We start from the raw sequence: 18,959 nt of genomic DNA on the forward strand, positions 1-18,959 counted from the left end.
TGCTAACTGTCCACCCATTCCAACTTTTCTGTGTCCTGAGTTTCTACACTATTCTCCTCATAGCTCACAATGCTTCCAAATTTTATATCGTCTGCAAACTTGTGTCCTGTGCATCAAGGTCATTAACATCAGGAAGAACAAAGGTACCAACATAACCCTCTGGAACTCGACTACAAACCTTCTTTCTGTCCGATACAGCATGGAAACAGGCCTTCGGCCCAACCGGCCCATGCTAACCATGGTGACCTTTCAGCTACTCTCAATTGCCCACGTTTGACCCATATCCCTCTAATCCTTTCCCATTCATCTACTTATCGAAATGCTTTTTAAATATTGCTCTTGTACCTGCCTCAACCACTTTCTCTGGCAGCTCATTCCATATACGCACCACCCTCTGCGTGAAGAAGTTGCCCCTCTGGTCCCTTTTAAATCTTTCCCCTCCCACCTTAAACCTACGCCCTCTAGTTCTCAATTCCCCTTCCCTGGGAAAAAGACTATGTGCATACATTCTATCTATGTCCCTCATGTTTTTATACATCTCAATAAGATCACCCCTTATTCTCCTACGTTCCAAGGAATAAAGTCCTAGCCTAACCAACCCCTCCCTATAACTCAGACCCACTAGTCCTGGCAACATCCTCGTAAATCATCTTTGCACTCTTTACGGTTTATCAATGTCTTTCCTATAACAAGGTGACCAAAATTGTACACGCTACTCCAAGTGCGGCCCCACCAATGACTTATACAACTGTAACATGATCATAGAATCATAGAAACCCTACAGTGCAGAAGGAGGCCATTCGGCCCATCGAGTCTGCACCGACCACAATCCCACCCAAGCCCTACCCCCACATATTTTACTCGCTAATCCCTCTAACCTACGCATCCCAGGACTCTAAGGGGCAATTTTTAACCTGGCCAATCAACCTAACCCGCACATCTTTGGATTGTGGGAGGAAACCGGAGCACCCGGAGGAAACCCACGCAGACACGAGGAGAATGTGCAAACTCCACACAGACAGTGACCCGAGCCGGGAATCGAACCCGGGACCCTGGAGCTGTGAAGCAGCAGTGCTAACCACTGTGCTACCGTGCCGCCCATTCTGGATGCCCTAACTCGTACACTCAATGCCCTGACTCCTAGGTCCCTCTGTTCCTCAACACTCCCCAGGACCCTACCATTCACTGTATAAATCATACCCTGGTTTGACTTTCCAAAATGCAAGACCTCACACTTATCTGTATTGAAATCCATTTCCCAATCCTCGGCCCACTTCCCTAACTGATCAAGATCCCCCCTGTAATGTTTGATAACTTTCTTCACTTATCAATGATACGTCCTAATTTAGTATCATCCACAAACTTACTAACCATGTTTTGTATATTCACATCCAAATCATTTATATAAATAACAAAGGTCCCAACATCTACCTCTTGAGGCACACACTACTCACAAACCTCCAGTCTGAGAAACAACCTTCGACCATAATCATCTGCTTCCTACCATTGCATCAATTTTGAACCCAATTAGCTAGCTGTCCATGGATCCCATGTGGCCTAACCTTCCAGACTAGCCTGCTGTGCGGGACCTTGTCAAAGGCTTTGCTAAAGTCCATACAGACAACATCTACTGCCCTACCCTCATCCATCCTCTTGGTTACCTCTTCGAAAAACTCTAGAAGGTTTGTCAGACACGACTTTCCATGCACAAAGCCGTGCTGACTATCCCTATTCAGACCTTGACTATCCAAATGTTGTTAGACCCTGTCCCTCAGAATCCCCTCCGTTAACTTACCTATCACTGATGTCAGGCTCACCGGCCTGTATTTCCCTGATTTGTCTTTGCTATCCTTCTTAAACAACGGAACAACGTTAGCCACCCTCCAGTTTTCTGGTACTTAAAAGAGATGAAGCAAATATCTCTGCAAGAGCCTTTGCAATTCCTTCCCCAGCATCTCTCAAGATTCGAGGATGGATTTGATCAGGCCCAGGGGATTTATCCATCTTAATGCGCTTTAAAGCTGCAGATACCTGGGTGGCACGGTAGCACAGTGGTTAGCACTGCTGCTTCACAGCTCCAGGGACCTGGGCTTGAATCCCGGCTCGGGTCGCTGTCTATGTGGAGTTTGCACATTCTCCCTGTGTCTGCGTGGGTTTCCTCCAGGTGCTCCAGTTTCCTCTCACAGTCCAAAGATGTGCGGGCTAGGTTGACTGGCCATTCTAAATTGCCCCTTAGTATCCCGGGATGCATAGTTTAGAGGGGTTAGTGGGTAAATATATAGAGATATGTGGATAGGGCCTGAGTGGGATTGTGGTTGGTGCAGACGCGATGGGCTGAATGGTCTCTTTCTGCCATTTTCTTTAGCACCTCCTCAGTAAAATACCAAGGAGAAATATTCTCAAAATAAATAAAAATCTCACCCATCTCCTGTGGCTCCACACAAGTACGGGCATGTTGATCTTTAAGGGTACCTGTTCTCTCCTTAGCCACCTTTTCGCTCTTAATATAGCTATAAAGCCTCTTGGGATTTTCTTTAGCCTTACCTTCAAGATCCACCTTGTACCTTTTTTTTGCCCTCCTGATTTCTCTCTCACTTTTTATAGTCATCGAGGGATTCACTTGGTCCGATTGCCTAAACCCAATGTATGCTTCCTTTTTCCTGACCAGAGCCTCAATCTCCCTTGTCAGCCAGGGGTTCCTAAACTCACCAGCCTTTCCCTTCACCCTGACAGGAACATACTGCCCCTGGACTCTTGACATCAGACTTTTAAAACCTCTCATTTGCCAGTCGTTTCTTTCCCTTCAAACAGACTCGCCCAATCGACCTCTGCTAGATCCTGCCTAATGCCCCAAAAATTGGCCGTGCTCCAGTTTAGGACCTTAACCTGTGGACCCGTCCTATCTTTTCCCATAACTATTTTAAACTAGTAGTGTTATGGTCACTGAACACACAGTGTTCCCTGACTGATACCTCAGTCACTTGCTCTACCTCGTTTCCTAAGAGGAGGTCCAGTGTTGCACCCTCCCGAGTAGGGCTCTCTATATATTGATTCAGGAAACTTTCTTCGATACATTCAACAAATTCCACCTCATCCAGGTCCTTTGCACTCTGGGTAGCCCAGTCAATCCTTCAGAAATTAAAATCTCCCACTAATACTACCATTTCAACTATCTGTTGTCAGTTACGAGGGAACACAAGTTAAAAGTGAGGGGTGGGAGGTTTGGGGGGGGGGGGGGGGGGGGTGATTTGAGGAAAAACATTTTTACTCCGAGGTGACAGTCTGGAATGCACTGCCTGGGAGGATGGCAGAGACAGGATGCCTCACATCGTTTTAAAAAGTACCAGGATCAGTACTTGGCACACCATAACATTCAAAGCTGTGGGCCAAGTGCTGGCAAGTGGGATTAGGTGGGCAGGTCAGGGCATTTCATGTGTCAGTGCAGACTCAATGGGCCTCTTCTGCACTGTAGTACTCTGTGATTCTGTGATCTGCAGTCTTGCTACATATCTGCTCTTCTAGTTCCCGCTGGCTATTGGGAGGTCTATAATACAGTCCCATCAGAGTGACCATTCCATTCTTGTTTCTCAGTTCTATTCATATGGTGACATTTGATGAGCCCCCAAGAATATTCTTCCTTAGGCCTGTTGTTATGCCCTCCCTTATCAAAAAGACAACTCCCCCTCCTCGCTTACCTGTGCTTCTGTCACACCTGTAGCATCTGTATCCTGGAACATTGAGTTGTCAGTCTGCCCTTTTCTCAGCCATACTTCTGTTATGTGCTGTTTCTTGTCACTCATCCAGTTTTGTATCCATCTTGCTATCGTCTCTTTTATTCCTTGAACTATAATGTCTGGAAGTCCATGTATACCATACCAATAGCATTATCCTCATCAACCCTCTGTTAGTTCATCAAAAAAACTCCAGTAAGTTAGTGAAACTTGCATTTCCCTTAATAAATGCTTGCTTTCCACAGTCAAACTGAATTTGTCCTTGTGACTATTAATTTTGTTCCAAATTATTATTCTCGATGTTTCCCCTCCACTGAGGTTAAACTCGTTGGCCGGTTCATGCTGGGCCGGGCTTACCTTTACAATGTTCACATTTCTGCAGTCCTCTGGAACCATCCCGGAGTCGAAAGAAAACTGAAAATTATAGTCATTGCCTCCACAATATTTTCTCCCTCTGCTTGCTTGGATGACTCTCACCCAGTCCTTGTCCCTTATCAGCTTTAAGTACAATCTATCCAATACCACCATTTTTACCATTTAAAAAATATTTTCCAATTCTTTTATGCTTCATTCTGGACAGTGAAGAAGGTTATCTCGGATTGCAACAAGATCTTGATCAATTGGGCCAGTGGGCTGACGAATGGCAGATGGTGTTTAATTTAGATAAATGCGAGGTGATGCATTTTGGTAGATCGAACCAGGGTAGGACTTACTCAGTTAATGGTAGGGTGTTGGGGAGAGTTATAGAACAAAGAGATCTAGGGGTACATGCTCATGGCTCTTTGAAAGTGGAGTCACGGGTGGACAGAGTGGTGAAGAAGGCATTCGGCATGCTTGGTTTCATTGGTCAGAACATTGAATACAGGAGTTGGGACGTCTTGTTGAAGTTCTACAAGACATTGGTAAGGCCACATTTGGAATACTGTGTACAGTTCTGGTCACCCTATTGTAGAAAGGATATTGTTAAACTAGAAAGAGTGCAGAAAAGATTTACTAGGATGCTACCGGGACTTGATGGATTGAGTTATCAGGAGAGGCTGGATAGACTGGGACTGTTTTCTCTGGAGCGTAGGAGGCTGAGGGGTGATCTTATAGAGGTCTATAAAATAATGAGGGGCATAGATCAGCTAGATAGTCAACATCTTTTCCCAAAGGTAGCGGAGTCTACAATTAGAGGGCATAGGTTTAAGGGGAGAGATACAAAAGTGTCCAGAGGGGCAATCTTTTCACACAGAAGGTGGTGAGTGTCTGGAACAAGCTGCCAGAGGTAGTGGTAGAGGTGGGTACAATTTTGTCTTTTAAAAAGCATTTAGACAGTTACATGAGTAAGGTGGCTAGTGGGCGGCACGGTAGCACAGTGGTTAGCACTGCTGCTTCACAGCTCCAGGGTCCCAGGTTCGATTCCCGGCTCGGGTCACTGTCTGTGTGGAGTTTGCACATTCTCCTTGTGTCTGTGTGGGTTTTCTCCGGGTGCTCCGGTTTCCTCCCACAGTCCAAAGATGTGCGAGTTAGGTTGATTGGCCAGGTTAAAAATTGCCCCTTAGAGTCCTGGGATGCGTAGGTTAGAGGGATTAGCGGGTAAATATGTGGGGGTAGGGCCTGGGTGGGATTGTGGTCGGTGCAGACTCGATGGGCCGAATGGCCTCCTTCTGCACTGTAGGGTTTCTATGATTCTATGAGTGAGGGATATGGGTCAAACGCGGGCAATTGGGACTAGTTAAGTTTTTTTTTAAAAGGGTGGCATGGACAAGCTGGGCCGAAGGGCCTGTTTCCATGCTGTAAACCTCTGACTGTATTGGAAATTTACAGTTAAGACTTGATTTTAAAATAAGCACAATGTGCATATGAACTCGAGACATCTTTGGCACCATGCTATTTTCAATTAACTGCATTAATTAGGCAGTGTTTACAATTTTAAAGTATGGTTTTGGATGTATGCAACATCTGGTACTGTTCTGTGCACACAGACTAGAGGCACTCAGTTTGATTTTGGTCTGTGCTAAGTTAGCTAATCTTAGCCAGTTTGGCAATTGTGGTGAAACATTGGGTTGGAGGGAGTGAGGAAATTTGCTCCAGTTCCCATTTCTGATCATGATTACAATGTGATAAAGGTAAGCTTCCCTTCCTCATCCTTCTTTGATACATTGGTCTTTGACACATTGGTCACACCATCCTCTCTCCAAAGTGTGTCTGCTGTCGTCAAGGTGGGTGATACTGCACTCAGCTAGTTCCATTCTTAACTATAGAATCATAATCAGAGTATCAGCTGCATGTCTTGTCTTTCCTGCATTGTTATCTCTGGGTTCCGGCTACTTCCTATTTTGACATAATTCAAAAACACAGCATCAGTTCATTTACAGAATTCAGCTTTACCTTATCACCTCTTGACTGTTCCACATGGGAGAGGTGTTGGGGATATTGGAGGAATGGCCTAGGTTATCCCGGAAGGAACATTCTCTGTGGTTTGCTCCCATCACCCATGGCAGCTTCCCATGCAATCACAGAAGGTGTAACACCTGTCCCTTTACCTCTTCCATGTTCACCATCCAAGCTCCAAAACACTGATTCCAGGTTAAGCAGCATTTCACTTGCACCACTTTCAATTTGGTCTATTGCATTTGCTGCTCCCATTGTGGTCTCCTCTATATCAGAGAGACCAAACGTAGACTGGGTGATCGCTTTGCTGAGCACCTTCGGTCTGTGTGCAATCAGGACCCTGACCTTCCTGTTGCTTGCCATTTTAACACACGATCCTGCTCCCATGCCCACATGTCTGTCCTTGGCCTGCTGCAATGTTCCAGTGAAGCTCAACGCAAACTGGAGGAACAGCATCTCATCTTCCAGCTAGACACGCTCCACCCTTCCGGTCTCAACATCAAATTCAACAGCTTCAGATGATTTGCTCGACCCCACCTTGTCTCCTTTAATTTTTAACTGCTCTCTGCCTTTTATTTCTTTATTGTCTATCTTTATTTTTATTTCCCCCCCCCACTCTTCCTACTTTATCCCCCCTTTCTTACCTTTTCTCCCCCTTTGCTTCCCTTTAACCCCTGTTTCTCAATTTTATCTCTCTCCCACCCATCTCCCCCCCCCCTCCCCCCACATCTCCATCTGTCACAGCCTACCCTCTGATTTCAGCTTCTCTGCCGTTTGGCCTTTCACACATTCTTTCTATGGACTGCCGTTAATAACCTTTCCCCTTGTTTTTGTGGCTATGACTCATCTTTCATTCCCTCACCCTACGGTATAAATATCTCCTACTTTCTATGCCTTTCAGCTTTGACAAAGAATCAACTGGACTCTCCTGACAGATGCTGCCAGACCTGCTGAGATTTTCCAGCATTTTCTCTTTTGGTTTCAGATTCCAGCATCTGCAGTAATTTGCTTTAATCCCTTTATAAATTTGAGGGCATCCAAAACTCTGCTGCCCATATCTTTACTCTCCAACTCCTGTCGCTCATATCACCCATGTGCTCACTGCTTTATATTTGCTCTTAGAGAAGTAATGCCTCAGTTTTAAAATACTCATCCTTAACTTCAAATAACTCCATAGTTTTAACTTCTCTGTCTCTGTAATCTTTTCCAGTTTCACAATCCTCAGATATCTGTTCTCTTCCAATTCTGCCCTTGAGATTATGCATCTCCTTGTGCCTTCAGCCTCCAAGTCCCCGAACTTTGATACGAGGATAGCAATGTAGTTATGTTCAAGGAAAAGTATGCAGTGGCCTTGTCTATTGATTTAAATTCACTACACAACTACATAACGGAATTTAAAATCAGTTAATTAAATAAATTTGGAACGAAAAGCTCAAGCCAGTAATGCTGGTCATTAAATTACTAGATTGTCAGAAACACCCAGCTGGTTCACTAAAGCCGTTCAGGGAAGAAGATTTGGCATCTTGACCTGATCTCGCCACTGTGTGATCTAGAAGCATCACAATGTTGTTCACTGCTCTCTGAAGTTAGCAAATCACTTGATGTCCTCCAGAAGTTGTCCACCACCACGGTCTCGAGACTAATTTAGGAATGGGCAGTAAATGCTGGCTTTGGCAGTGTTGTCCACCTCTTCCACCTTCTTCCTTCGGGGAAAAAGATACAGAAGTCTGAGGTCCCATACCAACTGACTCAAGAACAGCTTCTTCCCTGCTGCTGTCAGACTTTTAAATGGACCTACCTTGCATTAAGTTGATCTTTCTCTACATCCTTGTTATGACTGTAACACTACATTCTGCACTTTCTCCTTTCCTTCTCTATGAATGGTATGTTTTGTGTGTATAGCACGCAAGAAAATACTTTTCACTATGTTAATGCATGTGACAATAAATCAAATCAAAATCACATCCTGGAAATATATATATTTTTTAAAATTTCCCCTAAACTGCTTGCTTTTTTAACCTCTCCTCCCTCTAAGGTGCTCCTTAAAATTTACTGGGCTTTTAGCCATCTGCCCTAACATTGTCCTGTGTGGCTTGGCTTTCTAAAGCTCCTGTGAAGGGCTTTGTGATGTATTAATATGTAAAAGGTGCTTTATAAATACAAGTATTTGATCAGTTTTGGGATTAATTATAGAATGGCTACAACACAGGAGGCAGCCATTCGGCTCATTAAACCCAAGCCATGTTTGCTGCAGTTGCTTGTCCCTGCAGGTGCTTATCCGCTTCCCTTATGAAAGCTGTGATTGTGTTTGCTGCAGACACCCTTTCAGGCGCTGCATTCCAGATCACAGCCACTTTCTGCACAAAATCATTTTCCCTCGTGTTGCCTTTGGTTCTTTTGCCAAGTACTTTAAATCTGTGTCCTGAAGTTCTCAACCCATCCGACAGTGGGAATAGTTTCTCACTCTTTACTCTGCCTTGACTCTTCATAATTTTCATCTCTATAAAATTTGATTTATTATTGTCTCATGTATTAGTATACAGTGAAAAGTATTGTTTCTTGCGCACTATACAGACAAAGCATAGCGTTCATAAGGAAGGAAAGGAGAGAGTGCTGAATATAGTGTTACAGTCATAGCTAGGGTGTAGAAAAAGATCAACTTAATGCGAGGGAAATCCATTCAAAAGTCTGATGGCAGCAGGGAAGAAGCTGCTTTTGACTCGGTTGGTACGTGTCCTCAGACTTTTGTATCTTTTTCCTGATGGAAGAAGGTGGAAGAGGGTATATCCGGGGTGCATGGGATCCTTGATTATGCTGGCTGCTTTTCTGAGGCAACGGGAAGTGTAGACAGTGTCAATAGATGGAAGGTTGGTTTGAGTGATGGACTGGGCTTCATTCATAGAAACATAGAAAAACTACAGCACAAACAGGCCCTTCGGCCCACAAGTTGTGCCGAACACATCCATACCTTCTAGACCTACCTATAACCCTCCATCCTATTAAGCTCCATGTACTCATCCAGGAGTCTCTTAAAAGACCCTATTGAGTTCGCCTCCACCACCACTGACGGCAGCCGATTCCACTCGCCCACCACCCTCTGTGTGAAAAACTTACCCCTAACATCTCCCCTGTACCTACCCCCCAGCACCTTAAAACTGTGTCCTCTCGTAGCAGACATTTCCACCCTGGGAAAAAGCCTCTGAGAGTCCACCTGATCTATGCCTCTCAACATCTTATACACCTCTATTAGGTGATCTTTTGGAGTTATCACTTCTATTAGGTGATCTTTTGTAGTTTATTGCGGTCTTGGACCGAGCAGGAGCCATACCAAGCTGTGATACAACCAGAAAGAACGCTTTCTATGGTGCATCAGTAGAAGTTGGTGAGAGTTGTAGCGGACATGCCAAATTTCCTTAGTCTCCTGAGAAAGTAGAGGCGTTGGTGGGCTTTCTTAACTAGTGTCCCAAATGGAGGGACCAGGACAGGTTGTTGGTGATCTGGACACCTAAAGACTTGAAGCTCTCGACCATTTCTACTTCGTCCCCGTTGATGTAGACAGGGGCATGATCTCCACTACGCTTCCTGAAATTGATGACTATCTTCTTCATTTTGTTGACATTGAGGGACAGATTATTGTTGCCGCACTAGTTCACCAGATTCTCTATCTCATTCCTGTACTGTCTTATTGTTTGAGATCCGACCCACTACGGTGGTGTCGTCAGCAAACTTGAAAATCAAGTTGGAGGGGAATTTGGCCACACAGTCAGAGGTGTATAAGGAGTATAGAAAGGGGCTGAGGACACAGTGGAGCACTGGTGTTGAGGATGATCATGGAGAAGATGTTGGCCTTACTGACTGCAGTTTGGGGGTTAGGAAGTCTAGGATCCAGTTGCCGAGGGAGGAGCCGAACCCCAGACCGTGAAGTTTGGAGATGAGTCTCGTAGGAATAATGGTGTTAAAAGCTGAGCTGGAGTCGATGAATCTCCTCTCAATCTTCTCTCCTTTATGGAGGAGCTGGGGTTGTTCTCCAGTCTATCCACATAATGAAAGTCCTTCGTCCTTCAACCTAGAACCATTCTGGCAAATCTTTTCTTCCTTTTAAAGCCTTCGTATCTTTCTTAAAATGCTTTGTCCAGATTTGTACTCCTGTTGAAGCCAAACCAGTCTTTTATAAAGTTTAATTGTAACTTGCTTTGTTTTTGCAATGTCCCATAAAGTCAGGATCCCAAATATCTTTTTAATTGCTTTCTCAATCTGCCGTGCAACTTCCAACCCTTGCACACACATACCCCAGGTTTCTGTACTCCTGCGCTTCCTTTAGGAATGTACCCTTCAGATTACATCAGCAATCAGTGATCAACTCGTGGTTCTTTGTTTAAATCTCGTCAGTCACCACATGCAACTCATTAGCACTCATGCTCCAACAATGACACACACAGATGAGGTCAAAGGAACATTTAATGATGACTTCAGCAAGATAATTAAAGGAGTACCCCACCAAGACAAACTCTTTCTTTTTGGTGAGTTCAGTGGATGAGTGAACAAAGATAGTAATGTGTGAAGATGAGTACAAGGATATCGGAGCAAACTTCAATGGCCAGCTCCTTTTCTCTATATAATTGCAGCAGGCCTGACCGAACCATCAAAAACAAAGGGGGCGATTCTCCCAAGAATTGGTGGGAAAAATGGTATAATTCACAATTGTTTTTTGAGTGGGAGTTCGGACTCGAATCCCCCCCCCCCCGAGACATACTGTCCCAATCGCTGGCCTCCTTCCAGCCCCGACCGGTTCTGTCTGCAGCGTAGCACTGGGACCCCACCCCCTTGGCACTGCCTGGTGGACAGTGCCAAGGTGCCCCCTGAGCATGAGCGCTTTGCCCCTTGGGCGGTGCTAGGCGCACAGGCTGGCACTGCCAGGATGCCCATGCCCAGAGGGCACCCCCTGCTGTCCGACCCCTGGGGGGACCCTGATTGCCCCCCCCCCCCCCCAGCGTGTTCTCCCGCTAGTTCCCCGAACGTGGGGAGCTACTCTAAACCCCGCCGGAGTGAAATTGTACTGGCGGTGTGGGAGACGCTATCGGGCCCGGAGAATTCAGTCGCGGGCCAAATAATTGCATTTAAATCACGTTAAAAATAGATTAAAATCCCTTATCCACTGTTCCCGCCGGTTTCCAGTGTGGTTCCGACCGCGCCTACATCCCGGCGATGGGAGACACACATGCGTCGGGAATGCATGCGCGAATCCCGCGAACTGGCGCACGCACATGTCTCCCATTCCGACCCACCAAAAAATTAGTGGGTCGAATGGAAGAAATGCCCCCAAAGTCTTCCAGCAAGCAGACAGACAAACAAAATGGATGCACCCCAGATGTAAACACTGGCACATGCTGGTGCATGTTAATGTATGATAGATCCCAAGGACATGTGCTCTACCCACTCCCTTAGAGTTGCAGGATACTGGTCGAACCGTTGGCTTGTCAGGAATATGCATCCTTGAAAACAAATCTGAACATGTTTCGGCACCGAGACAAGCCACAAAGAAAGCTTGATGTAACTGTTCTTAAAAACAGGGCTGAGAGACTAGAACTGGAATTGCTGACATCTCGAAGGACAATATTGCCATTGAAGATTCTTGGAAAAAGTTGAACGATGTTACTGCACAGCTTCTGAGGTCCAAGGATTCATTAACTGGAAGCAACAAAATCAAAACGATGACCAAGACATGGGCAAGCCTCTAGACAAAATGCAAAACCCTCAAGTCTTAGCTGTCTGACAAGAAATAACCTTCTTCAGGTGAGTGGGAATTCTGTTCACAAACAGAACTTATAAAGACACAGACTCAATTTACATGAATAATGGTTGGAATGCGAATACTTACAACTAATCCAGTCTTTAAGAAACAAAACAATGGGAGTGGAGAGAGCATCAAGACAGGCTAAAAAGATGTGTATTGTCTCCAGACAAGACAGCCAGTGAAACTCTGCAGGTCCACGCAACTGTGGGAGTTACAAATAGTGTGACATAAACCCAATATCCCGGTTGAGGCCGTCCTTGTGTGTGCGGAACTTGGCTATCAGTTTCTGCTCAGCGACTCTGCGCTGTCGTGTGTCGCGAAGGCCGCCTTGGCGAACGCTTACCCGAATATCAGAGGCCGAATGCCCGTGACCGCTGAAGTGCTCCCCAACAGGAAGAGAACAGTCTTGCCTGGTGATTGTCGAGCGGTGTTCATTCATCCGTTGTCGCAGCGTCTGCATAGTTTCCCCAATGTACCATGCCTCGGGACATCCTTTCTTGCAGCGTATCAGGTAGACAACGTTGGCCGAGTTGCAAGAGTATGTACCGTGTACCTGGTGGATGGTGTTCTCACGTGAGATGATGGCATCTGTGTCGATGATCCGGCACGTCTTGCAGAGGTTGCTGTGGCAGGGTTGTGTGGTGTCTTGGTCACTGTTCTCCTGAAGGCTGGGTAGTTTGCTGCGGACAATGGTCTGTTTGAGGTTGTGCGGTTGTTTGAAGGCAAGAAGTGGGGGTGTGGGGATGGCCTTGGCGAGATGTTCGTCTTCATCAATGACATGTTGAAGGCTCCGGAGGAGATGCCGTAGCTTCTCCGCTCCGGGGAAGTACTGGACAACGAAGGGTACTCTGTCCACTGTGTCCCGTGTTTGTCTTCTGAGGAGGTCGGTGCGGTTTTTCGCTGTGGCGCGTTGGAACTGTTGATCAATGAGTCTAGCGCCATATCCTGTTCTTATGAGGGCATCTTTCAGCGTCTGGAGGTGTCTGTTGCGATCCTCCTCATCCGAGCAGATCCTGTGTATACGGAGGGCTTGTCCGTAGGGGATGGCTTCTTTAACGTGTTTAGGGTGGAAGCTGGAGAAGTGGAGCATCGTGAGGTTATCCGTGGGCTTGCGGTACAGTGAGGTGCTGAGGTGACCGTCCTTAATGGAGATGCGCGTGTCCAAGAATGCAACCGATTCCGGAGAGTAGTCTATGGTGAGCCTGATGGTGGGATGGAACTTGTTGATGTCATCATAGAGTTGTTTCAGTGATTGTTCACCCGACACACGACAGCGCAGAGTCGCTGAGCAGAAACTGATAGCCAAGTTCCGCACACACAAGGACGGCCTCAACCGGGATATTGGGTTTATGTCACACTATTTGTAACTCCCACAGTTGCGTGGACCTGCAGAGTTTCACTGGCTGTCTTGTCTGGAGACAATACACATCTTTTTAGCCTGTCTTGATGCTCTCTCCACTCCCATTGTTTTGTTTCTTAAAGACTGGATTAGTTGTAAGTATTCGCATTCCAACCATTATTCATGTAAATTGAGTCTGTGTCTTTATAAGTTCTGTTTGTGAACAGAATTCCCACTCACCTGAAGAAGGGGCTTAGAGCCTCGAAAGCTTGTGTGGCTTTTGCTACCAAATAAACCTGTTGGACTTTAACCTGGTGTTGTTAAACGTCTTACTGTGTTTACCCCAGTCCAACGCCGGCATCTCCACATCAAGAAATAACCACCAAGGAACGCCAGAAACCATCATGCAAAACACGTGCTGCAGGCGAAACTGAGAGATGAAGAACCAGACGTTGGGAAAACCAGAATTAAGAGCTCCAAGCAGCTGCTGATAACAATGACCTAAAGACACCCAGGTTCAATTTCGGTCTCGGGTCACTGTCTATGTGGAGTTTGCACTTTATCCTGTGTCTGCATGGGTTTCCTCCAGGTGTTCCGGTTTCCTCCCACACTCCAAAGATGTATAGATTAGGTTGATTGGCCATGAAAAATTGCCCCTTAGTGTCAGGGAGGTTAGCAGGGTAAATAGGGCTGGGTGGGATTATTGTCGGTTCATGCTCGATGGGCCGACTGACCTCCTTTTGCTGTCTAGGGATTTGATGATTCTATCCACATGAAGGTCTGCAATCCATCTGTGTACCTACCCCACGTGGACTGCAGCAGTCCAAGAAGGCAACTCAAGAGAGGTGATCTCATAGAAACTTATAAAATTCTCACAGGGATAGGCAGGGTGGATTCAGAAAGAATGTTCTTATGGTGGTGGAGTCGAGAACTAGAGGTCCTAGTTTGAGGATAAGGGGTAAACCTTTTAGAACTCAGGTGAGGAGAAATTTCTTCACCCAGAGGGTGGTGCATGTGTGGAATTCACTACCACAGAATGTATTTGAGGCTAAAACGTTGTTTGATTTCAAGACTAAATTTGATATAGCTTTTGGGGCTAAAGGGATCTAAGGGATATGGGAGGAAGGGGAAGATCATGATATTGAATTCGATGGTCAAAATGAATGGCGGAGCAGGCTCAAAGGGCCAAATGGTCGTCTCCTGCTTCTAGTTTCTATGTTTTATGTTTATCCTCACCATCTCCAGGGCAATATATTGCCATTCCCTCACTGGCCAAGGCAGCGACATCCATATCCCTGAACAAAAAAAAAATGGCAGCTCCTAATAAATAGGCATGTGATTCTCTCATTGTGCAAAGCATTTCAGTAATCTCCTAAACCAGAATCCATAGTATACAATTTTACCATTGAGTCACTTCCACAGCACCACACTTTGGAAGGGCTTGTTCTTGATTCTCCCATAAGCGGAAGTGACGAAAGCCATAAATCACTTTTCTATGGGCAAGTCACTGGGAGCTGAAAGTACAAAGCATCATTCAGCAACTCACGTCTCTTCTGTCTAATCTGGAACGAGGGCACTGTTGTGCCTTACACCGACAAAGATGCCTCCATAACCTGTCACTACAGGTAGAACGGTAGCAAGTCCACCTGTGGCAATCGACATGGAATATCATTACGTTCATTAGCAAACAAAATTCTTACAAGGGATGTTCTTGGATTGTGGCTCAGCTCAATAACTCTGTGTACCCAGAATCAGTGTGGATTTTGTGCAGGATGGGAAACAGTGGACATGGTCCTTGCAGCATGTCAAATTCAAGAAGAGTCCTAACAGAATAAGGACCTGTATACAGTGTTCACTGTTCTGACCAAGTCGTTTAACACAGTAAACTGGAAATGTTTGAAAGGTTCTGTGTAAAAAAGGCTGCCCTGAAAAGATAATCAGTGTCAATCCCTCCACTACACGAACCATAACAGCACTGTGTACCATCTACAAAGGTTCTTGGGCAGCAACTTTCAAATCCATAAGTGATTGCAGAGCCTCTGGCTCTGATCTTCAGGTCGTCGTTGGCCTCTGGTATAGTACCAGAAGATTGGAGGTTAGCGAATGTTGTCCCATTGTTTAAGAAGGGGAACAGAGACTTCCCCGGGAATTATAGACCGGTGAGTCTCACTTCTGTTGTCGGCAAGATGTTGGAAAAAATTATAAGGGATAGGATTTATAGTTATTTGGAGAGTAATGAATTGATAGGTGATAGTCAGCATGGTTTTGTGGCAGGTAGGTCGTGCCTTACTAACCTTATTGAGTTTTTTGAGAAAGTGACCAAGGAGGTGGATGGGGGCAAGGCAGTGGACGTGGTATATATGGATTTTAGTAAGGCGTTTGATAAGGTTCACCATGGTAGGCTTCTGCAGAAAATGCAGATGTATGGGATTGGGGGTGATCTAGGAAATTGGATCAGGAATTGGCTAGCGGATAGGAAACAGAGGGTGGTGGTTGATAGTAAATATTCATCATGGAGTGCGGTTACAAGTGGTGTACCTCAGGGATCTGTTTTGGGGCCACTGCTGTTTGTAATATTTATTAATGATCTGGATGAGGGTATAGTTGGGTGGATTAGCAAATTTGCTGATGACACCAAAGTCGGTGGTGTGGTAGACAGTGAGGAAGGGTGTCGTAGTTTGCAGGAAGACTTAGACAGGTTGCAAAGTTGGGCCGAGAGGTGGCGGATGGAGTTTAATGCGGAGAAGTGTGAGGTAATTCACTTTGGTAGGAATAACAGATGTGTTGAGTATAGGGCTAACGGGAGGACTTTGAATAGTGTGGAGGAGCAGAGGGATCTAGGTGTATGTGTGCATAGATCCCTGAAAGTTGGGAATCAAGTAGATAAGGTTGTTAAGAAGGCATATGGTGTCTTGGCGTTTATTGGTAGGGGGATTGAATTTAGGAGTCGTAGCGTTATGTTGCAACTGTACACAACTCTGGTGCGGCCGCACTTGGAGTACTGTGTGCAGTTCTGGTCCCCACATTACAGGAAGGATGTGGAGGCTTTGGAGAGGGTGCAGAGGAGGTTTACCAGGATGTTGCCTGGTATGGAGGGGAGATCCTATGAGGAGAGGCTGAGGGATTTGGGATTGTTTTCGCTGGAAAGGCGGCGGCTAAGAGGGGATCTTATTGAAACATATAAGATGATTAGAGGTTTAGATAGGGTGGATAGTGATAGCCTTTTTCCTCTGATGGAGAAATCCAGCACGAGGGGGCATGGCTTTAAATTGAGGGGGGGTAGTTATAGAACCGATGTCAGGGGTAGGTTCTTTACCCAGAGGGTGGTGAGGGATTGGAATGCCCTGCCAGCATCAGTTGTAAATGCGCCTAGTTTGGGGGCGTTTAAGAGATCCGTAGATAGGTTCATGGACGAAAAGAAATTGGTTTAGGTTGGAGGGTCACAGTTTTTTTTTTTAACTGGTCGGTGCAACATCGTGGGCCGAAGGGCCTGTTCTGCGCTGTAATGTTCTATGTTCTATGTTCTATAACCGCTATCCTGTAGAACAGTGGTTCCCAAAGGGTGCGGCGAGAGAGGATGGCAAGTGTGGTGGGAAGATTCAAGGACAATCAAAGAAACATTTAAACATGGATAGATATTTTTCCAAAGTGAGAGCAAGAGCATCAAGTGATGCTGAGGACGATGTCCCATGATCATATTATAAAGTAGTTGTGTTCTATGTTATGAATCAAGCACTGCTAAGGTTTTTTTTTTGTTTTTGAATGTATTTCTTATCAATAAAAAATTTGGTGTGGCGCGAGCAAATTTTTATTCCGAAAGTGCGGCCCAGTGAAAAAAGTTTGGGAACCACTGCTGTAGAAGAACAAGAGCAGCAGATACCTGGGAACATCACCACCTGAAGGTTTCCCTCCAAGTCACGCACCATCCTGATTGGGAACTATATCCTTCACTGTCGCTGGGTTAAAATCCTGGAACTCCCTCCCTAACAGCAATATGGATGTATCTACACCTCAGACTGCAGCAGTTAAAGGCGGCAGCTAGCCACGACCTTCTGAAGGACAACTAGGGATGGGCAATAACTGCTGGTCTAGCCAGGGATGCCCATATCCCATAAATATATATTTTTAAAATTTGCTCGTTTCACAACTATGATGGTCAGAGTGGTGCACAGTAGTAAGTTATCAGATGCCTTTCCTGTCGCTAACGGCACCAAGCAAAGCTTTGTGCTGGCTCCAACTCTGTTTGCCATATGCTTTTCAGCCATGCTGTAGTACACATTCAAAAATCCCGATGCAGGAGTCCACATTCAATTCAGGACAAACAGCAATCTCTTCAACTTGTAAAAGCTCAAAGCTTGCACAACAGTTGCTGGGATAGCTGGTGAGTGAACTCTTTGCAGATGACTGCGCTCTCATTGCACATACTTCAGAGGATATTCAGCTGCTTGTTGATCACTCGACACTAGCCTTGGAGCACTTTGATCTGACAAGTATAAAAGATCTTGTTTAACCCACCGTTGGCCACACACTCAAAGATCCTGCAGTCACAGTCAATAACACATTCTTCTGTTCAGTAAAGAAGTTTTGCTATCTTGAGAGTAGCCTCTCCAAAGACACTATGATGGATAACAAAATCAACCATTGCCCAGCAAAAGCAAATTCAGTGTTTAGCAGGTTCAGTTTGCACGTTGCACTGTGCCTGAATGTTAGTAGCTTTGCTCTTAGAACATAGAACAGTACAGCACAGAACAGGCCCTTCGGCCCACGATGTTGTGCCGAGCTTTATCTGAAATCAAGCTATCCCACTCCCTATCATCCTGGTGTGCTCCATGTGCCTATCCAATAACCGCTTAAATGTTCCTAAAGTGTCTGACTCCACTATCACTGCAGGCAGTCCATTCCACACCCCAACCACTCTCTGCGTAACAAACCTACCTCTGATATCCTTCCTGTATCTCCCACCATGAACCCTATAGTTATGCCCCCTTGTAATAGCTCCATCCACCCGAGGAAATAGTCTTTGAACGTTCACTCTATCTATCCCCTTCATCATTTTATAAACCTCTATTAAGTCTCCCCTCAGCCTCCTCCGCTCCAGAGAGAACAGCCCTAGCTCCCTCAACCTTTCCTCATAAGACCTACCCTCCAAACCAGGCAGCATCCTGGTAAATCTCCTCTGCACTCTTTCCAGCGCTTCCACATCCTTCTTATAGTGAGGTGAGCAGAACTGCACACAATATTCCAAGTGTGGTCTCACCAAGGTCCTGTACAGTTGCAGCATAAACCCACGGCTCTTAAACTCCAACCCCCTGTTAATAAAAGCGAACACACTATAGGCCTTCTTCACAGCTCTATCCACTTGAGTGGCAACCTTTAGATATCTGTGGATATAGACCCCAAGATCTCTCTGTTCCTCCACAGTCTTCAGAACCCTACCTTTGACCTTGTAATCCACATTTAGATTAGTCCTACCAAAATGAATCGCCTCACATTTATCAGGGTTAAACTCCATTTGCCATTTTTCAGCGCAGCTTTGCATCCTATCTATGTCTCTTTGCAGCCTACAACAGCCCTCCACCTCATCCACTACTCCACCAATCTTGGTGTCATCAGCAAATTTACTGATCCACCCTTCAGCCCCCTCCTCTAAGTCGTTAATAAAAATCACAAAGAGCAGAGGACCAAGCACTGATCCCTGCGGCACTCCGCTAGCAACCTG

General features: G+C 45.7%; 1 protein-coding gene across 6 annotated transcripts in view; it reads left to right on the top strand.

Moving 5' to 3' along the window:
• The window catches only part of asb7 (ankyrin repeat and SOCS box containing 7), a 62,839-nt gene that overhangs the window by 26,877 nt on the left and 17,003 nt on the right, over positions 1-18,959 (top strand). The gene's annotated exons all lie outside the window — the stretch shown is intronic.

Source organism: Mustelus asterias, chromosome 24 (genome assembly GCF_964213995.1).
Source record: "Mustelus asterias chromosome 24, sMusAst1.hap1.1, whole genome shotgun sequence".
In the NCBI taxonomy this organism is placed as follows: Eukaryota; Metazoa; Chordata; class Chondrichthyes; order Carcharhiniformes; family Triakidae; genus Mustelus; species Mustelus asterias.